Here is a 20361-nt window from a genome sequence, read left to right as displayed (position 1 = left end):
CTGCTACTGTGCATTGCAATATTCCACTACAGTTCCACATTGTCTTGATAAGCACAAAGAAGAATATACATGGAATATACAGTACTGTACATAGAAGTATAGTTTCCTGCAGCTCAGAAAGCATAGTGTTTGCTCCTGCGAATGGTGTTTTCAATTTAAACTTACCACAAAGTGTACTCCATTTCATCTCTATTGCCTTGTCTTTGTAATAACTGGCTCTAAAATACAGTTTATTATTAACAGTAATAATATTTCTACTTTATTTATGTTAAAAATACTCAACATTGCAAATCACTCTACAGTGACAAACTATTGTTACAAGTAGATAGGGTCTCCTAAACCATGCCTAAACTGTGAACTATTTTTGATGATTCTGGTGCTCTATTAAAGTACAAAATAAATGGTTTAATGCCTGCATTGTTGCTGTTAAATTATAAAAAAATAAATCTGATTGTGCCACTGATTTAAAATTTCAGGTTGTAAATTTGTAACTACATTTTCCCAATTCTCCTCGGGATTGTGTTTCCTTTATAAAAAGTACTGTATGTATATCTTCCTTTGATTTTTTTTTTAATTCTGTGATTTCTCTTTCTCTTCCCTTAGGGTATTGGGATAGAGTGCATGCTGAAATTTCTCATTTCAAATAGATATGAAAGAACTGTGTACTAAACTCTCCTCTCTGCAGTGCGAAGGATCTGCAGAGGGCCAAGCTCTGCCAAACATTCAATTTTATTTCTACTTCTTTGTTTTGACATCACTGTTGAGTTTAATCCTGACATGTCTGTATCTCAATGTTCACTTGATGGAAGTTTTATCTCTCCATATAAACTTCAGGATTTCTATGTGCTTCTTGTGTGTAATTTGCTTCCCAGGAGCCATCACGTTACCCTCAAGATCTATGCTAAAATTATATCACTGCCTACTCTTCATATATATAGGCTTTGTGCTGGTTTGGGACTTAGATTGGTTGTCAGACAAGCAATCATAATGTCCCATGTCAGCATACCAATTTATTAGATAAGATTTCGTTCTTATGTGAAATACATTCATCACTGCACTGTATTTACACCTCATCCTCTGTTTCAATATTTTTTGTCGAATACCTCATGTTCCCTGTTTTGGAACAATGCTTATGTTGTAATGACAGATCCTCAGTTTCTTCGCCTGCTATTAGGATTTGCCCCAAAATGTACAAAGCACAGGGGTTTGTGTGTGTGTGTGTGTGTGAAACTGGGTGAATAAGCTCTACTGTATATTGGACATCAGGTGCTGGGCAGTCCTCACTGTGCAGCTTTCCCCCAGCTGCGACAAAGTCATTAATAAAACACAATGCAAATGGAATAGTAATGCCATAGTACAACCCCAAACACTTTTCTTATTTGTGTGGTAATACACAAAGCAAAATGTAAGTTATGGAAATGGTAATGTGCTGTTTTATAGTTTATATTCTAGAGAAGCTGTGAAGCAGTGTCAGAGCTTGCTCATTAACTTGGAAGTTACAATTAATTTAGCCTTTACTGTAGCAGCACGGTATAAAATAGCATTCCCCCTAAGGCTGTCTTAATCCTGCTCCCTCACACCATTCCTGCCTCCTGTTCTCCCTGTCTCCCTTATTCTGTTTATTGTACAGCCTCCTTCTCCTCGGGTCGTTTGTTAGCAAAAGTACAAAATGTTTTTTGGTTTACATTTTCGTGTTCAGAATGTCTTCTCTGCAACTTATTACTTGGTTGATTTTGGTTTTGACCTATTTTTACAGATTTATTTTCTGCACTGCTCTATCTGGCTCTTCTTCTATGTGGCAACAGTGCCACCTAGGGGCCGTGTGGTTCTATTCGTTGGACCAGTTTCCTTGCTCTGCACAAGCTTTGGCAGGCTAGCGCACACCTGGGAGCTGCAGGTGTAGCACAAATAAACAGGGATCCTCTCGACATTATCCAAAATACGTCATAGTATAAACTTGATTTAACAATTCCACTTCTTTTTTAAAATGCCCTCCTTACTAAATCCTAGTTAGCTGATATTTCTTGTGCTGTAACGATCTTGTGAGTCAGATTCTATCATATTGGAAAGTACAGGAGTTGACACCAGGTTGACATACTACAGTATGTGGTCTAAATCGAACTGACAAAAAATTAAATGTTAAAATATAAAAACATTATTATAGGTAACGTGTTTCTTTACATAAAATAGGTCCTGGACAGCATTGTTTTTCAAATAAATTAGTTTTTGCACAGTGTGTCACTACCTGAAATGAGACATAAGGCTTTTAAATCTTAGCTCAGATGTGAAGCTTGGCTTATGCTGATGGACTTATTACAGGAGGGCTATTTTTTAAGCCAATAAATTGAATGATAAAGTGGGCTCCATTCTGATTCAATACAATGCACAGAATGCAGCAGATGCCTGGGAGATTCTGTAACGAACAGTTCTTTCCGGACCCTATGCGGACGACACAATCCGACGAAGTGGGGGAACACTGGGGAAACGTCACGCAGGAATACGGGGCTGAAGACAGGGGGGCGTGTCCAAGGTGCGCTGGTGCACGGGGGAGGTGTGGCCGAGGCGAACAATCCCAAAGAGTAATCCTTATAGTATCCAAAAACACAAGGGTAAGTCCAAAACCAGGAGATCCATCAGAACACGAAGTTAAAACCACGAAGGCCGGGTCGGAACCGGCGGACAGGGAACAGGAACGGGAACAGAGGTTAAAACCTTAACGGGACCAGGCACTTCCCGGTCCCGGACTTGCACGATATGGAAATCAGATGCAGAGCACGGATGAGCGTCAGCGCCTGGCTTTTAAGGGGGAACGGGAATAGGGATCAGGTGCAAACAATGGGAGGGAACGAGGAAGAGCTGGAGCTCCCTTAAGAGGAGGGGTTAGCGATCGTGACAGATACTGGCTAATGACTGGGCCTGGGAAATGCGTTACTGAGTCATAAACACTTATAGCACTTTGCTATTTTTTTGTTTTGTTTCTCCCTCATTTCACCTACCTAGAGAAATTTAGGAGAATCTTCCTTATTAACATACAGAAAAATAAAGCTCTCAGATACTTTTCTCTAGACCTTGATGCGATGAAAGTGCCTTGTTTCCTTGAGGAGTAGTGGGTGACATCAGCAGGCAGTACATAGGAGGCTCCTCTGTGATGCTGTTAGAGGTGTCTCTTATAAAAGCATTTCTAGATAGGAACAATAGAAAAATACCATCAAGGACACTGCTGAAGTAGCGGTGGCAAAGCTCTTGTAAGGGGTCAAAGCAATTGTGATTTGTGTGCACCACTTCTGAATTACAATATTTGATTTTGGATTGTGTTGTTGTATACTGTTTTATGGTGATCTGTCTTATTCAGGCCAATTGAAGAGTAACTTCTGGAGTTAGTTGCCCAGCTAGTGCATCTTTGAGCCACTGTACTATACATCATCAAAAAGGATATGGATCTGTTGAAGAGTATCCTATACTGTATATTGCATTTACTGTACATAGTAAACATAAAGAAGAAATATATGCTGGAAATATTGAAGAATATGTAGTATGTTAATAAAGGATTTTTAAATGCCGACTGTATTAATGAAACGTAGTCTCAGGGTAAGATTGCAGAGCAGTAGTGCATCAGAAATTGTGCAGCAATAATAGCATTTTAATTAAATATTTGAAAGTTTCTTTCTGTGTAATAATACGCCTCAGGCTAAGAAAAAACATTGGAACTCATTATGATTCCCAGGGTTTTGTTTATATTTTTCCTGGAATCAATTTCATTGTTAATATAGAGTCTCTTATGTTTTTGAGATTTAATAAGATATTTTTTAGTCAAGAGTGCAGCTTTCTGTTGTATTTATTCTCATATTTTTTCAAACCCCCACCCCAATAAGGCTTTTTGTTTTCATTGCTTAAAATGTAATAAAATGGTCATTAAACAGACCATACAGCAGAAAATGGATCAAAATTAAATACAAATGTCATTCTACTCAGTCTTGTTAAAACACAAAAGCAAATAAAGGACACTTTTTCACTATGGGGTTCCGATGAATCACCAAAAAGTAAAGATGAACGTATGAGTGCCTGTGTGTGAATTGGTGCATCATTCAGGGTTTTTCCTGCCTCATGCTCATTGCCTGCTGAGTTAGGTTCACCGTGACCCTGTACTGAAAATTAATGGTGTATAAATGTAATAGGCGTTGTTTGGTACTAAGCCTGTTAGGCAAAGTATTATTATCCCCAAGGAACCTGGATTGCATTGAATTATCTTGGTATAGAATTTGATTTGTGTGAAAGAGATCGTTCTAAATGTCCTTTTTTCAGACTGAAGCAGGGAGACAGACGTACAGTGTACGTTGTACAGTATGTGGCATTTCAGAGTTACAGGAAAGTGGGGATAACGGGTGTCAGAATTAACCTCTGTACTATATATGGAAATGTTACACATACAGTATGTAAGGGTCTCTTTCCTAAATGCAACATTTATGGTAACACCAGTGACCAGGGCTGTACTCCGATTATAAAAATCCTTTGAGTATGATTGAATGTAGAGCATTGCAGGACGATGTACGGTACTTTCTGTGTGTGTTCTCTGAAAATAGCCTTTTTCAATTAAAACTAGTTTCAATCCTTTGCTTAACAGAGCTCTGACTTTTTCCAACCCTACACCAGCATGTGGGCATGGAGTTGACACCATGATTGACTCCCAGCGGGGCAAACCTGCACTTGTCACATTGATGTTTTGATTTGGGACACGCAGACTGAAGCCTGTCAACCACCGATGTTGCTGCACATAGGAAAGAGGAGTTAACTGGAGAATGAAACAGGTCCATTCAGTACTGAATCTATCAGAGAAGGTGAAGACATTGTATGTGTCACACCCTCTACAGCTAGAGGGCACTCCTAACATCATCTGACCTCCTGTACCCGGGCTAACCCCCGTATCGCTGCTACGCATAGGGTCTTTTTTCACTCTCCTGCCATTCCACGGCATGCTTTTCTGACATCTGTGACAGTATGATGACTAAGGCACCTGGATAGTAAAGAATTCTCCCCCAGCCGGAGGCCTAGCCCTTTTGGAGTCCTTGAGTTCTCCACTGTCTGGATAGTGGCTCTGTGTGACTCGAGTACCAGTGTGAGGAAGCCTGAGGAACTGTGGTCTGTGGAGGAAGTAAAGCAGTGTCCAACCCACTTTTGTGCTCTGGGTCCAGGTTTAACAACCTTCTGTTCATTCAGGTGGTCAAAAATCTTCCTTTTAAGACACAAAGCCCTTTTTTTCATTTTGAAATCATAAGAAATCTTCTAAAAGCATGCAGTACTGTTTTAGAATAATCATGTTCACGTTCTGCTCATGTACTGTACTTAACCAAACCTTCTTAATAACTTTGCTTGCAGCAGGCCTTATACTGGACTGATTTGGTGAATAAGGAGATGCTTTACTCTGCCTTATCGCCCCTTAGCAGTTGCAGGACATTGACTACTCCACACACATGTCAAACTAACAAAATCCTATTACATTATCAGTACATACATATCTTGTATACAAAATGAGATTATATACCCATAACAGTATTATATAACGCTAATAAGGTGTGCTGGAAAATAATTTGTTGTTGAACAGTTGTTGAATGTACCAGTTCTATGGCACACAAAAATGATTGTTTGGTGTTTCTAACACATACATTATTGAGACAGTTCTAATAACAAACCATGTAAATTAACAAGTGTGTAATTAATTTTTCTACCTATCCATCCATTTTCTAACTGCTTTGTCCAATACAGGGTTGCGGGGGAGCTGGAGCCTGTCTCCTCAAACCTAATTATTTTTTGTCAATTAACATTTATAATAGCATGATTTTATATTGCCATTTTTTAGATCATCAGGAATATATTTGCAAACATTATGGCTGCCTTGTCTTCAGCTTTGGAAACAGATAAACATCCTCAACATGATATGGACATGAAACCTAGTTTAGAATTTCAAATGCTTTTAGATTTTTAGAATGCATGCATTAACTTTATGAATGCTTGTGCATAACTTATGATGCTACAATGCCAATACTCTCATATTCATTGGGCTAAAGCCATTGGGTGCCTTGTGTGGTTTGATTGGTTGCTGGATCTGACTCATTTGCAGGACGTTTAAACATGATGAAATGAGAACTTTTCAGGTGCCTTACTGTATGTACACTGCAAATCCACAGCTTTGACTTGGTCAGATATGGGGGTTGCCATTGTCTAGCAAGCCAAGAATGAGACACACAAAGGAAAGGGAGAACAAAAAAACACCATCAATTACTGAAAAGGGATAAACTGTACACTAATTAAACTCACAGAAACAATCACATTAGGTGAACTGGGAAAACATAGTCAGAGTCAGCTAACATAGCCCAGTTACAAACAGTAATGTCTGGATGAGCTCAGTCTCTGTAGTAGAGCCCCTTAGCAGCACCCTGAGGCATACGTTAAGCAGCAATTTTTCCATTTTTTTAATTCCCTACATTTGACCGTTTTCTCCATGTAGTGCTCTGTGAAAGGGTCTGACTTAATTAGTTTGAAAGGGACTGTGAAGGCATAATTTGTAATTGTTTGCTGAACTTTCCTTATTAGCAGCAGGAAACAGCTGGGGAAAGAAAGAATTGCACAAAGCCCGCAGGCTGTTGGTACTCTTTGTTGTCACCCTGCTCCTGTTTTGATAGCAAAATTAATCTCTGTTAAGTAAAGGATGATGACTTGTTCACAGTGGGATAGTGCCAGCCAAAGAGAGTGCTCTAAATTATACACAAGAGGAAATTTAACCTTTAGAAACAACACAAGAATTGCCCATAAGCATCTAAAAATATGTACATCTGTGTTTTTCAAAAAAGCTGAATTTCCAGTAATCATTTGGGGATTTCGCAGAAATGTAACAGTGCAGTTTTTAAGTGATTGGGCTATGTGTGTGTTTAATGAGACTTTAGTGGTCAACATGCAAATTTTCCTGTCTTTGGTCACTTGAGGTTATTCAGACCTGTGTGATTCCTGTTTTTTTATTTCCTGGGGCTAAAGAGGAATTTTAAGGTCAGATGTATTGCAGATATTTGAGTTATTCAAATATTTTTCTTAAAGGTAAAGGCAGAATATTTCACTCTATGGTAGAGATCTAATTTTTATTTCAAGCCTTCCACAGTGGTAGAGCCTCAGTGCTCTATAATTATAAACAGCCAAACAAAATAGTTTAAAATGGCATTTTCTGCATTCTGGCTTTATGCTCAGTATTTAAGAACATATGAATGTCAAATAAAGAAAAAGTAATATAAGAGAAGAGACAATTTACATCCCTGCACTTATTCAGTCAAACCTTATACAGTAATAAGATGTCTGATTCTTTATCTTTTTGTTCATATTTCTTTTGATATATAATAAAATTGTGCATCATATACAGTATACTAGATTTATGAACATATTTTCTTCTACATTTACTGCATTTTACTGGAGAGAACATTAAAGAAATAAGGTTTTAACAAACAATTAAATTGAAAAACTAATAAACCACTGGGGTATGATGTTATTTTCCTTGTCATAGAAAAAAAGGGATGATATTCATAGATCCTTGGCTCTGATTTTTCAAATTTCTCTTAGAATTGAAGTGGTAAATAATTGCAGATTTAGTACCAATTTATAAAAACGTGGACAGTACTGACCAAGAAACCAATTAATCTTATTTTTTTTACTGTATTTACACTTTCAGAAAACATTTGATAAGGTCCTTCATAAAAGGTTGACTCTTAAAAATCATAAGAATCCAAGGTAATGTATACACTTGGGTTTGGGTGGTGTACTGTTTGACAAACAAGAAGCAGTTCACAAAAATTAGGGGCTCAGCTTCTAATTTGGTAGCAGATGGAAGCAGTGATGTACTGAAGAAATCTCGAGGGAATTTCGGTGTATTTTTAAATTACATTGTATAAACCATCTCCAGCTGGAATAAATAGAAATGAGTTATAGTGCCACTTGTAGAGATTCAGTTCATACAGGGTGGGCTGAGGGCATGATGGTTTGCTATACCTTCTCATGGCTCCAGGATGTGATTCTGGCCATGTGTGTCTTCCCTACCAGTTCCTGATTGGCTGAGGATAAGTAACAATGCACTCTGACCTAATGGTTGTAAACAAACTTGGGATGAGACTCTCCCAGAATCTCCCAGACTTTAAGGCACCAGAGGTGACCATTTGTTAGGGAGGTTGATGTGTCTCAGCCTTGGGAGTTGTTCCTTATCAGGACACTCTATCAGCTAGAAAAACACCTTAATTGTGAACCAAATGGAATGGCCTCTCTGTATCAAGCACCACTGAGATGAAAGAGAGAGGGACTGGCAAGAGAACAGCAATGGAGTTTATGTGGGAAACTTCTAATTATCTTCTTTTCACATCATCAGATGAATTGGCTTTTGTGAAATGATAAGAAAGAACACAAAATAACCACTGTTTAGAAAAAGGGATAAAAGAATACAAAGAAGAAAAGATAACTTTCATAGATAACTATGAAAAATGCTTGAACATTTAATTGTTTTCTGCTTTCCTGCTTGTGATAAATTAGTTTATTTCATTAGTAATTGCAACTTTTCACAAGTATCCAGCCCCATGATCCAAATCTTGTGTCCCTGGAAGTCCTTAAGAAATCTGTATGGTGGCAATTGTTACTACATTAAAAACAAAAGGGAAGGTAACATTATTGGGGAGCTAATTTCCTTTTGAGACTTTTAAACTACTCTGATTAACTACAGTACTTACTGTATACTATTCTGTGCATCACTCAATACCTAGTCTGGTTAGTCTAATATCTGTTGTGAAAAATGCATTAATCACACTCTTTATAAACATTTAATTAAAATAACATTTTAATAGGTAATAATGCTGTTCCTGTAGGGCTTAATATCTAAAATGTGCATTTACCCCCATCTAGTGTTCATATTGAATAAATAAGTAACATCTTGATTTAAATTAACAAAGGACATGCCGCCAATACAATAATAAATATGTACTAAATACTGTATGTACATATGCAGTAATACAGATTGGGTTTTTTTATGACCTCTTTGCAAATATTTTATATATGAATATATATTTACCCAAATTAAAGCAAAGTGAAAAGTGCTGTAACTTCTACGCCTTTAAATCTACGTCCTGACTATGAAGTGTTACATTTTGAGAAAAAATCTCCTTACCCTTTCATCCAATTTATTTTAAATCTACAGGGCACATGAGTTGCTGTGTTAGAAAATGGGACTTATAAAGCACAGTCACAGTATACAACCACATATATTTAACATTATATATATATAATTATCTCTTGAGTGCCAGATGGTATAAACTTCCTGAGTTTTCTGAAAAAGTAGACCAATCTCCACAAATATAAAAGGTTTTGAGGTTTTAACGTCCTAAACCTGTGTTTAAATGTTTACAAATTCCTAAATACTACTAGCAACATACAGTATATATCTGGGAAAGGTTTGTTCAAAGCTAACTTTTCCCAGAAAGTGAAGGGGTGTCATCCTGGTAAAAAGAGTTTAACATTATTGACTGTAAACCTTTATACAGAGACTTCTTGTACAGCTTCTTAGTTAATTAACTGTTGAGCTTCCAAATCCGTCACGCAGTATCACATCTACATGTGCGTACTGTATACTGTATGTGTACAAAAAAAGTGGACTACAGAATACAGATTTGATCTTTTCTATTAAGATTTTTTTTAAACTGGAATTGTCTCCATGGAAACCGGCCACATTCGCACAAGGAGTGAAACACCTTCCGGGGGTATGAGGACTCGCTCCAGCTACTTGTCCCAACCACCTATCTCTAAATAATGGGTGATTATCCCACCAGTCATGGGTATTGATCTTCTACTGATCTTCATGCCCTGTCATTGAGATCAATGACCAGGGTAGTGTTCGCATCACAACAACCCTCTTTTCACAAAGGATATCCAGTCTGTCTTCAGCCCCAGTATTTGTCTTCTTTGAAGTCTTTACTGATCTACGTTCAGTTTTTTTAGCCTTATTCAAAGTTAGATCAGCACAGTTCTGGACTTGCTGGGTTTTTTATATTATTTTCTATAAACAATCAAAAAACATCATGACTACAACAATCATAAGAATATTAAAACACATGGAATATACATATAGAAAAAAACGTAAAAGGTCACTTAACTTATAAAATTAAAAGAGATACATTTAAAGGTAATTACTAACTCTTTTGATTAATTATCAGTGTTTTAAGGCTATGAATACAGGCTATGAAAAGCTGAAAGGTTTCAAACAAGAAATTAGACTTTAAATGTGTCAACAGTTTGGATCTTACCACACATTCCAATAGTTATGCTATAAATGTCACCCTTGAAATAAAATTTTAATTCAAGTTAAAGCAGAGATTTTTTCAAGGGTTTTGGTTATATTAGCCACTTTCAACTGTGGAGGAATTAATGAAGAAGGCTGGAAAAATATATTATAGTGCAAATAATAGGGGGCATGCTGAGAAACACTCCATAAATACCTGTGGAAGAGCTGATGACAGTTGGTCAAATTCATTTCCAGAGCTTAGTGAGTCACAATAGAGGGTGACAAACCAAAAAACTAAAAGCACTGTTCCAGGGTAACGTTGAGAATAAAAAAAATATGCATGGAATGCAAATTGCAAAATTGTGTGTATCAAGTTTGTTGGTTACACTTGAGTTAGTAACCCTGATTATGTTGATCTTATTCTGAAAATAATCGAGGAATGTTTTAATAACTCCTCAAGGGGAATTTGAGAAAAAGTATTAATCCGGTTTAGACATTGGTTTACCACAGTAAGCAGCACAAGCTGAGGTCAGGGCCTTATTGCGACCAGATAAATGGTGTTTATAAGCCTCAAGGTGAACAGAACAGTTTTCTTCCACAAGCACTCAACTCTGCGACCATGTATTTTCATAAGGCAGAACTCATCACTGAGCCAAGGAGATGACCTAGTTTTTTATATCAATCAAGTTTTAAAGGGAGCAAAAGAATGAGGACTGACTTCAATGTTAGTAAAATATTAAAACAGCTTATTTAGAGAATAAGTAATAGGTTTATTCCATGCTGAAAAAAAGAAGAAGAAAGAGAACACAACGTTTCGGCTGTGGAGCCTTCTTCAGGTGTGAAGAAGGCTCCACAGCCGAAACTTTGTGTTCTCTTTCTTCTTCTTTTTTTCAGCATGGAATAAACCTATTACTTGTTCCTTTGCAGCCTACGCATGCTGACGCAGCTACCCACCTGAACTTATTTAGAGAATGTTGGCTTGCTGGCTGAGACATATGCCCACACTCTGTATACTTTAAGTGGAAAACACAGCTTTAATTATAAAGTGGAGGAGCAACATGCTTCACATTCCAGAAAGTGACTATCTAAAAAGAAATACAGTAAGTCAAACTGCACCATGGTGATCAGAAATGCCACAGAAATGTTTTTTTCTGGACACTCCACTCAAAGTTTTTTACAGGTAATGGGGACTCCCATCCAGCAATATGTAGCCCTCACCTGTTTGATGCGACAGTGTTCAAAGTTGTCAGTATGCCCTCCACACATCAGTGGGGAGGTGAACAGAGTGATGAAGCCAGTTCATAGATGGGGATTAGTAAGAGGCCGGGGGAAATTTGGGAAAAAATCCTGAAGTTCCAACAAGCAGAAAATATAGTAGATAAAACTTAATCCTATTAAACATAAACACTTAAAGGTTACAAAGTGGATGACTCTATTCATCCCATTAGTTAATTTGGTAGTTTGCGGCAGCTTGATTTGACAATGTCATGCAGCTGTTTCCTAGAGAAATCCAGGGCATAAGACCTTAACCACATAGCCAGGCAGCCGGTTCCAGACTCTTACAATTATTTGCATAATGTGCCTCCTGTTCTCAAATTTAAATGCACTCCCACATATAGCTGTACTAGTACATACAGTAGTTATTAGTTTGTTATATTACATTTTAGATTCAATGAAAAATGTTTTTTGGGAGTTCCTCATATGCAAGGAGGCACTAATATTATCTTCCTAAAAATCAATACACCAAACAAAATGAACTGCCACTAATGCTTATGGGTGTGTTTTTAATCATCTTACATTGTGACTCTTAATGTAATGTTGTATACATGGAAAAACAATTTTTTCTGGCCTTCTTTTACTCACCAGCTACCCGTTTTCTGGCCCAAGATGTTTTTATCATTTGCTCATGAGCTTCAGAATGCACATCCACCTCTTCTGACATGTGTCATTAACCATTTCATCATTTTAAATGTGCTTGATTATTTCCAAGTATCATACCACCCACTCCATACTTGAATTTAAAGTGTTTGTTTCCTGCTCAGAATTTTATTTAGCACGTTCCTCCCAGGCCTCTTGCTTTGCTTGTGCTGTTGACTATTTGCAACATGCCCCCTATTTGTGTATGATAAGCGCTCATAATTCTGCTTAGATTTTAACTAGAGATCTCTGACCCGCAGAAGATTCCCTGTATTATCCCAGTTAAGCCACTTTGGAGTCCCTTGAGATTACCTCTTTCAAACTATATAGAGGTGTTACTGATGTAGGAAGAGCAAAAGATTTTTGTTGTTGCTGTTGTCTGAAGCTGCTGGCAGATGGCAGCCATGTCCTACTTAAGCACCAAGGACATTGTCACATTCTCCGTCGAAGTGTTCAGCTTCAAGAGCCACAGTTTAGAGAATCACAGTTCATTTCTTCTGTTTATTCTCCTGTTTCTTCAATTCTCTTATGTCCTCATTGGCAATTGTTATTGTGCCTTCATTCTTCATGGATCCTAACAAAATGAGCTTGTTGCAATTATACCACGGTGCTCTAATACTTTTCTTAATACAACTGCAATAATGAATAGTTTTCTGAGTTCCTCAAACCCAGAACTATTAATTCCATAAGCTACAAGCTGTATTCTAAGAAAAAAAATTGTTGAAGATTCATGAACATTTGTCTGTGTAAATACACTGCCCTGGATGTCACAATCCTAGGCTTTTATTTTTCTGAATGCATTGATACACGTCCATAGACAGGTGGCATTCCTTAGAATTATATTAATTTGGCTAAAACCTAGACAAAAATACAAAATTCTGTACTTTCACTACCTAACTGGAAGCTTTTATTTTACACTTCTGCTCCTTCTATCTTTGTTTTCAACAAAACTGCAATATTGCTTACAATTACTACATAGATTTTTTCTTTCTTTATAAAGTTTTCTTCTTTCTCATACTCACAAATTAAAAAAAAGCTTTGTTACATGTGTTCATCAGGATTAATATAAGATTGCATACATGGAAACTCAACTTTCATGGATTTACACAGGCTCTGACATTGCTCCAGAGCTACATTTAAAATTTGTTCACTTCCCTTCCTCAGTTCTCTGTTTAATTTCTTAGCTATTTCTTAGCTTTCCCTTCCTCATTACACAAGTACAAATAATTATTAAATTCTTCCACAACACCCTAGAAAACATCCAGCTAATTTAATATCTGATCTACAGTACCTTCACCTACCACAGAATAGACATTCAATGGCATTTCAACTCTCATCAAGGCTCAACAGTGTAATATGAGATTTATGACTTATGTAATATGAAAGTTTTGGCACAGAAATTCTACAGTTAATTTTCAAAATGTTTTTCAACATGTCCTTGACACATTAGGTATGTCTTTTTAACTAATTGTAGACAAACTGTGGTTAAGGCACAACAGAAGATTCATTATTATGTGATTGCAATAAGGATACTGGAAAGAACAATGAGTAAATCTGACTGAGCTAACGTGTTTAAAAAAGTATTTCCTGGTCTGAAGGGAATGTGATTCACAGACAGATTAAGAGAACCTGAATTGTTTAAGCCTGGAATATAGAACATGACACGGCAACGTGATTCAGGTGTTCAAAATCCTGGAGATCAAAGTCAGGGGACTTAAACTATCAAAGGACCCAGTGTTACAGATAGAAGATTACAGAGTTTTGGAATATTCAAGTCAAAACCTAACAAAGGACAATTCTCTACAAAGAGCATTTTAGGAGTTTAAATCCAATTTAGCATGCTGGAGATGGAACACCCTAAAATCCTTAAATGAAATTTTTGTCTTGATGGAATTCATGGATTATTATGGATTATTATTCTGCTGGGATCCACACAAGAAAGATGGCTACATTTAGATTACAACCCTTTTATGTTCTTTTGACAAACATTTTATATAAGTACAGAAGAGGTTATCTTGACATTACTAGCTGGTAAGACCTCTAGAGTTTTTCTCTTTTGATAAAGGTCGACATCCTCCCAAAATGATCAAAACAACTTAAACATTTGATTTGTTTGGCTATTTACGAATCTCATTGTACATGTGGAAGAATTAAGTGTCATGTGAAATCCATTAACACAACATGTGCAAAGTAGCATTTAGATCAATACAGTATATTAAGCACAAGGTAATATTATAATTAACACCTGAACAAAAATACAATATTTTGACTTTCATGTATTGAAGTCAGTACACCATTTTAACATCATCCAGTATCTCACCCAAAATCTCTCTTTTCTCCAGTCACATTAATTTTTATTTTACATCACAACAGATGTTCTCTCTGGAGATGTACCTAGAGAAATCAATTGCTAAGGCATGGCCAGGCTCCTACCCAAATGTTGTCACAGACACCCTCCCTAACCCTGTCATAAGGCCAGCAATGGTATACTGCAGTTAAAGAAAAACATCTCACCTCGATTAAGGTAGGGAGTGCAGCGTAGAAAGAAATGTGTGAAAAATCACTGTTGTGTTTTTAGCGTTACTATCACCTACAGCAAGAGAACATCTACCTTGATCTTGTCATAGTGTATATTGTAAAGAAAATTGTAAATGTACTCTAGAGTTTCTGCATTGATGTCTTTATTACTGAAAATGTCACAAGCATGCCCACTGCTACAGAAAATATGCAAGCACAGAGAGCTTTGAAATAGCAGAAACTGAGATATACACTACAGACAAAATTTCTAAAAATCAGACAAATTAATTTCCAGGTCCAGATGGAAGATTGCATCAATCACATCAATCTGTAACTGTAATTGCCAGGGCTCATGTGGTGGGCAAGTTACAAAAGAGACATTGCCCCTGTCTGCCAGGTACCGTAGATAGTGTAAAACCCCATCTAGATCATGGTACCATTTGGATCTGGCAGTGGCAGAATAGAGCCACATAGGTTAATGAGTCTTCTACATTTTGTGAAGAATACAAGTGGAACACAAGAGGCCTAAAAGAATGGATACGTTTTGCATTTGATATTCTCTCTATGAATTTTCACCTTTGACAAGATTCCTTACTCATGATTCATTCATAATCTTTGAACTGTGGGAATTACATTAAGAGTTAATTATTGACAAGACTGACACTGATCTGCTTACAAAATAATAACTCTATTCTGAACTATGATATATGCTTAATTAAGATGTTATTCTTTTTTTTTATTTGATATACCCTGAATAAATCAGTTAATGCTAATTTTATAAATAAAGTATAATCTGTCATTCACTACATGCTTAGTTTTGATTCTTATCTTGAAAATTATTCTCAGTACTGCCTTTTTAATACAAAGTTAATCTCATTACTGTATGTAATTAAGTGTTTATCACATCTTGTTTTTGAACTAGTACAAAATAGGGCAGTGTTGTATATGGATAAAAGTAAAATTATCCTGACAGCATTTTAATTGACATTTAAATGTCTATAACTGTAGCACAATCCCATAACCAAGAAAATGTCATGGTTTCGTTATTGTGGCATAGGTGGATCAAGGAAGGACAAACCTAAAAGACAAATGGATATTTATTTAAAACGCTAATGCATGAATGATTATTTACAAAACAACGAGTCCCTCATTCCAGGCCTTCTACTAGACCTTACATCAAAGATGGGCCAACCTTACTATAGCCTAACAGAAGCATGACAGCTTAGGGAAGAATATTTGGTTTATATCCAAAATACCTTCCGAAAGACTGTCTTCTCTCTAAAATTGTCAAATTGTAAAACATTTTTCTCTGCAATTATAACACATTTTAGAAATTCAAGCTCTGCTTGGTGGGCACTAACATGAAATAAAACTTACCCCAAACATACAGTAGATATCACAGCCTTAAACTTACATCTGGTCTCTTTTGTCTTCAGAAATACCATCTCAGGTGGCAGGCTAAAAAATGTCTGCCCCTTCCTCACAGAAAATGTACATTCCCTGGGCAGATGTTTTCTGCTTATATGGTACAGTATATATTATTGGGCACTTTCTTCCCTTTATTCATGTGATTATACAGCTCCCAGGTCTGCATCAGAGGCATCCATTTGAACAATTAATTTTTGAGAAATCAGGACAAATCCATACGCAAAATGCTACTTGTAAATCCAGGAAGATTGCATCTGGCCATTCAATGTCCCTGGACTTCCAGTCCCTCGAGATATCTGTAAGGGGTTCATCCAATAATAAACTGCCTATGATAACCTATGAGGTCCCAGATCACTGAAAAGCTGTCTAATTACGGTACATCCATTTTGTCTAGTTGGGGTTCCTCCAGGAGTGCCTGTCACCTTAATAGATGAGTTTCACAATCTGTACTGTAAATAACTACATTGTTTAAAAATGAAGCTGTGTTCTCCGCATATGAACAGAGAATACAGTCCATCATCCTTTGAACTTTAAATTAAAAGATAATAAATTGGAGCAGCCCAACTGGAGTAGCAAAGGCAGCCTTTTTTTTCTTGACTGGTTTTCTAGTGACACTTGCCAATAACTCCTTAGACTTAACCCAGTTGACAGTGCCCATTTTTTCTATTTGTGACCTTGTTAAACTTCCTGAAATCATTCCAGATTCTTCTTGACCCAGGTCAGGTCTTTGAACTAGGAAAATAAGGGAGCATCAATCACTCTAAGGGTCCTTCACCCATTTCTAATTCTAACATTGCCTGAACTTCTTCGGAAATCGTTCTAGCTTCAGGAATCTTACATATTTGTAATTTCACTACTTTTACTAGTACTGTAACAATTTTGTGTTATATGATCTGCTTTCTTTCTAGCTTCCCTGAAAAGACTTCAATCAGTTTTGGAAAAGTTTTAATTTATATTGTTCACACTTGGCCTTCAGTTAAATTATTCTACAAGGCCATTAGTTTGGGGATAGTAAACTGATGTTTACAGCATCTTAATTTTTGAAAGCTTACACACTTGTTTCAACACCATAGAAACAAATGGACTGCCCTGGCCTGTCAGTATTTTCTTTTGGTAGTCCTACATGAGAAAATCTTTCAATTAAAGCCTTAGCAGATGTCTGGGATTTCATGTTTCTCAATGCTTCTGTTTCAGGATACCTTGGAGCATAATCTACTAGCACGAGTGTAGATCTTTCTAGGGGACCTACCAAAATCCATACCTCATGTCTCAAATGAGGTACAATATAGATTATAGGCAATGGAGCTAGTGAGGTTGGAATATGAGAGGATAGTGCCATTACTTGACATTGTCAGCAACTCCTACAGATTTTTCCATAACTCTATATACTGTATATGTTTAGCCTGTAAAACCTGAAGACAATGCCGCTTCATGCCTTTTCAAGTCCCAAATGTCCTCCCAGTAAATGGGTTAAATTATGGGCCCGTTCCAGCACCCTCTGTCTCAATGGCCAGGCCACTACCATTTGTTTCAATCAATTTCCAATTTTTCTACATAGATATTCTACATAACAAATCACGATATAAAATAAAATGTGGAGCTTCCATTAGATAGGTGGTTAGAGTCTACTTATAGGTTTATGACTTCTTCTGGAGAGGTGCTGCAGTAACTTAACCCAGTCTTGTTACTCATTTATTCCCAGGCACTTGACAAATATCTTCCATATCACACTGAACAGATACTCTGCATTTTTGTCTTGTTGTCTTTGTGGGTTTTGGATTTTCATTTTCCAAATCAGGACCAGTAATTGGAAAAAAGTCACCAAAATTATACTTTGTTGAACAGGGTTCTGTACTTGAGACCATATGGTTATATCAAATCTAAACAGAGCTCCAAAACTGAGAAAACCCTTTTCCATTACAGGATATTTTAACTGTACCAGCACAGGCACATCTACTTTTACATTGCTCTGGTCTACTACTAGAAGTTCGCTGTAGGACTACACACTCTTGTGTCCATTTACAAATGAGGTCTTAATCTTAATGTTCAGGTGGGTAGCTGCGTCAGCATGCGTAGGCTGCAAAGGAACAAGTAATAGGTTTATTCCATGCTGAAAAAAAGAAGAAAGAGAACACAACGTTTCAGCCGTGGAGCCTTCTTCAGGTGTGAGAGAGACAGGGCAGTAGGCAAAGGTAAAGTAGCGGGAGAACAAAGGCTGGGAGGGGGGAGGAGTGAGAGGTGGGAGCAGGGGACAGAAAGAGAGGCCAATCAAGAGGTGTGAAGTCAGAATGGGTGCAGAGAGGTGTGAAATGAAACTTCCAATGAATGGAGAAAATTTAAAAGAACAGTAATCTGTCGTTAAGGGAAGGGAGAATGTGTGATCCTAACTGCAGAATAATTTTAGTTTCGGTGGTCTTTCTGATGTATGAGTTCGGAAAACCGTCTTTGAGAACACAGAAAGAGAGATTAGTGTGGTCGTGGCCGTCAGAGGTGAAATGAGAAACAATGGGCTTGGAGAGACCTTTAATCTTCACAGCCCTGACGTGTTCTCTGAAGCGGTCTCCGAGTCTCCTTCCTGTTTCTCCAATGTGATTTGCATAATTTGCATTTAGAAACCAACTTTGTCCAGACTAGGTTTATTAGTGTCTTCTCCAATCATCTTCGTTGTTGTGATATATGGAGGTTTGTCTATTTTTGAAACCCCTTCAAACATGCAAGAATTTAGTTGGACCAAACCAATGCCCACATCCACCTGATTTGGGCAATGTTTTGCCATATGACCCCAGCCTTTAAAGTTGTAATAATGTATACCACATCAAGGAAGTGACATGGGTATTTTAGATTTATATGAACTTTGTCCCTTTGGTGTTCTCTTGATGCTCCTCAAATTCTAAATGTTTAGGAACAGACTTATACTTGGTTTACTGGTTCCTTAGGTGGCTTGGTGAAGAGTCGGTCTCATAATTATAGCATCTGTGACTGGTATCCAGGTATCCAGCATTGCATTGCAAGACCATGGGCAGACAGTCCGTGATTTGTTCAAACAAAACCTCCACTAGAGCTTCTGGTCCCCTTCTTGGCATGTAGCCAAATAGACACCCATATGCAAACATGTTTGCCTTTCATTAAAAGAACTGTTCATAAGTCATTTTACATATGACATTTGAATAGGCTGTAAAAAGACTGCTATCGACTGCTTTTCTCAGAGCACAGAGTCTCATTGATAGTATCCATGACTGTTTATTTGGAGTGCTACTGAGTTCTGAAATACGGAAGAAAGGGACAAAGTTGCATAAACTGGAAAGGCAATTTAAAAAAAAAGACCTTATACTGTAATTCACTTGAAAATCCTCCTGAAGGTTTCTATGTCATTCTGAATCGGATACATATTATTAATGCTGTAAAATATTTTACTTGTTAAAGTGCAGCTTTGCAAAGAACAGAAAACTAAAGAATTCTGTTTCCTATAATAAAATATTTTACGCGGTCCTGCATGTTCTTAGGAAAAAAGATTCCTGGGACAGTTTAAGAAACTTGTGCAAAAAAAAGGGAACTGATACACCTTCACTGCACTGATGGTTTAAATGCACATATTGTCACGACCACCAGCCAGCGGAGATCAACACGTAAGCGAGCCAATCAGCACCAGCAGCGGATTACTACTAACAAGCGCCGCCGCACGAGTTAACACACCTGCAATTGCTCTACCGTGCGGCACGCCGGGTTATTTATACCATTCGCACCTGATTCCCGTTGCTCGGTATTGGCTCGCTTACGTGTTGATCTCCGCTGGCTGGTGGTCGTGACACATATGTATTAATGTGTTATATGTTAGATGCTCTTTGTTGTGATGTGTGTTTACAGTGGACATGGTAGCTTATATCTGCAGTTATTTACAGAGCTGTACAAATGACCGATCACTGTTACAGTTCAGTGTTTGGATACATTAGAGTATACAGTATACATTGGATACTGTGTGCTTTCTCTGCCTTTAAATTTAAATTATGTCTTGTTTTTCTTGATGTTGCTAGTGCATGAATTTTAATGCACTCGTCCTCTACTTTTGGTTTTATTCAAAATTCTACAGCACCTTGACATAGCTGGACATGGTATTGAAATGTTGAAATCTCACAAACACAGTAGTTAGAATAGATAAGAGTCCACAGATCCCAAATTTCTGGCTCTTCAAGCTCTTCACATCCTAG

This window comes from Lepisosteus oculatus, chromosome 21 (genome assembly GCF_040954835.1).
Source record: "Lepisosteus oculatus isolate fLepOcu1 chromosome 21, fLepOcu1.hap2, whole genome shotgun sequence".
Taxonomy (NCBI): domain Eukaryota; kingdom Metazoa; phylum Chordata; class Actinopteri; order Semionotiformes; family Lepisosteidae; genus Lepisosteus; species Lepisosteus oculatus.
Note: the sequence above shows the minus strand (reverse complement) of the source record.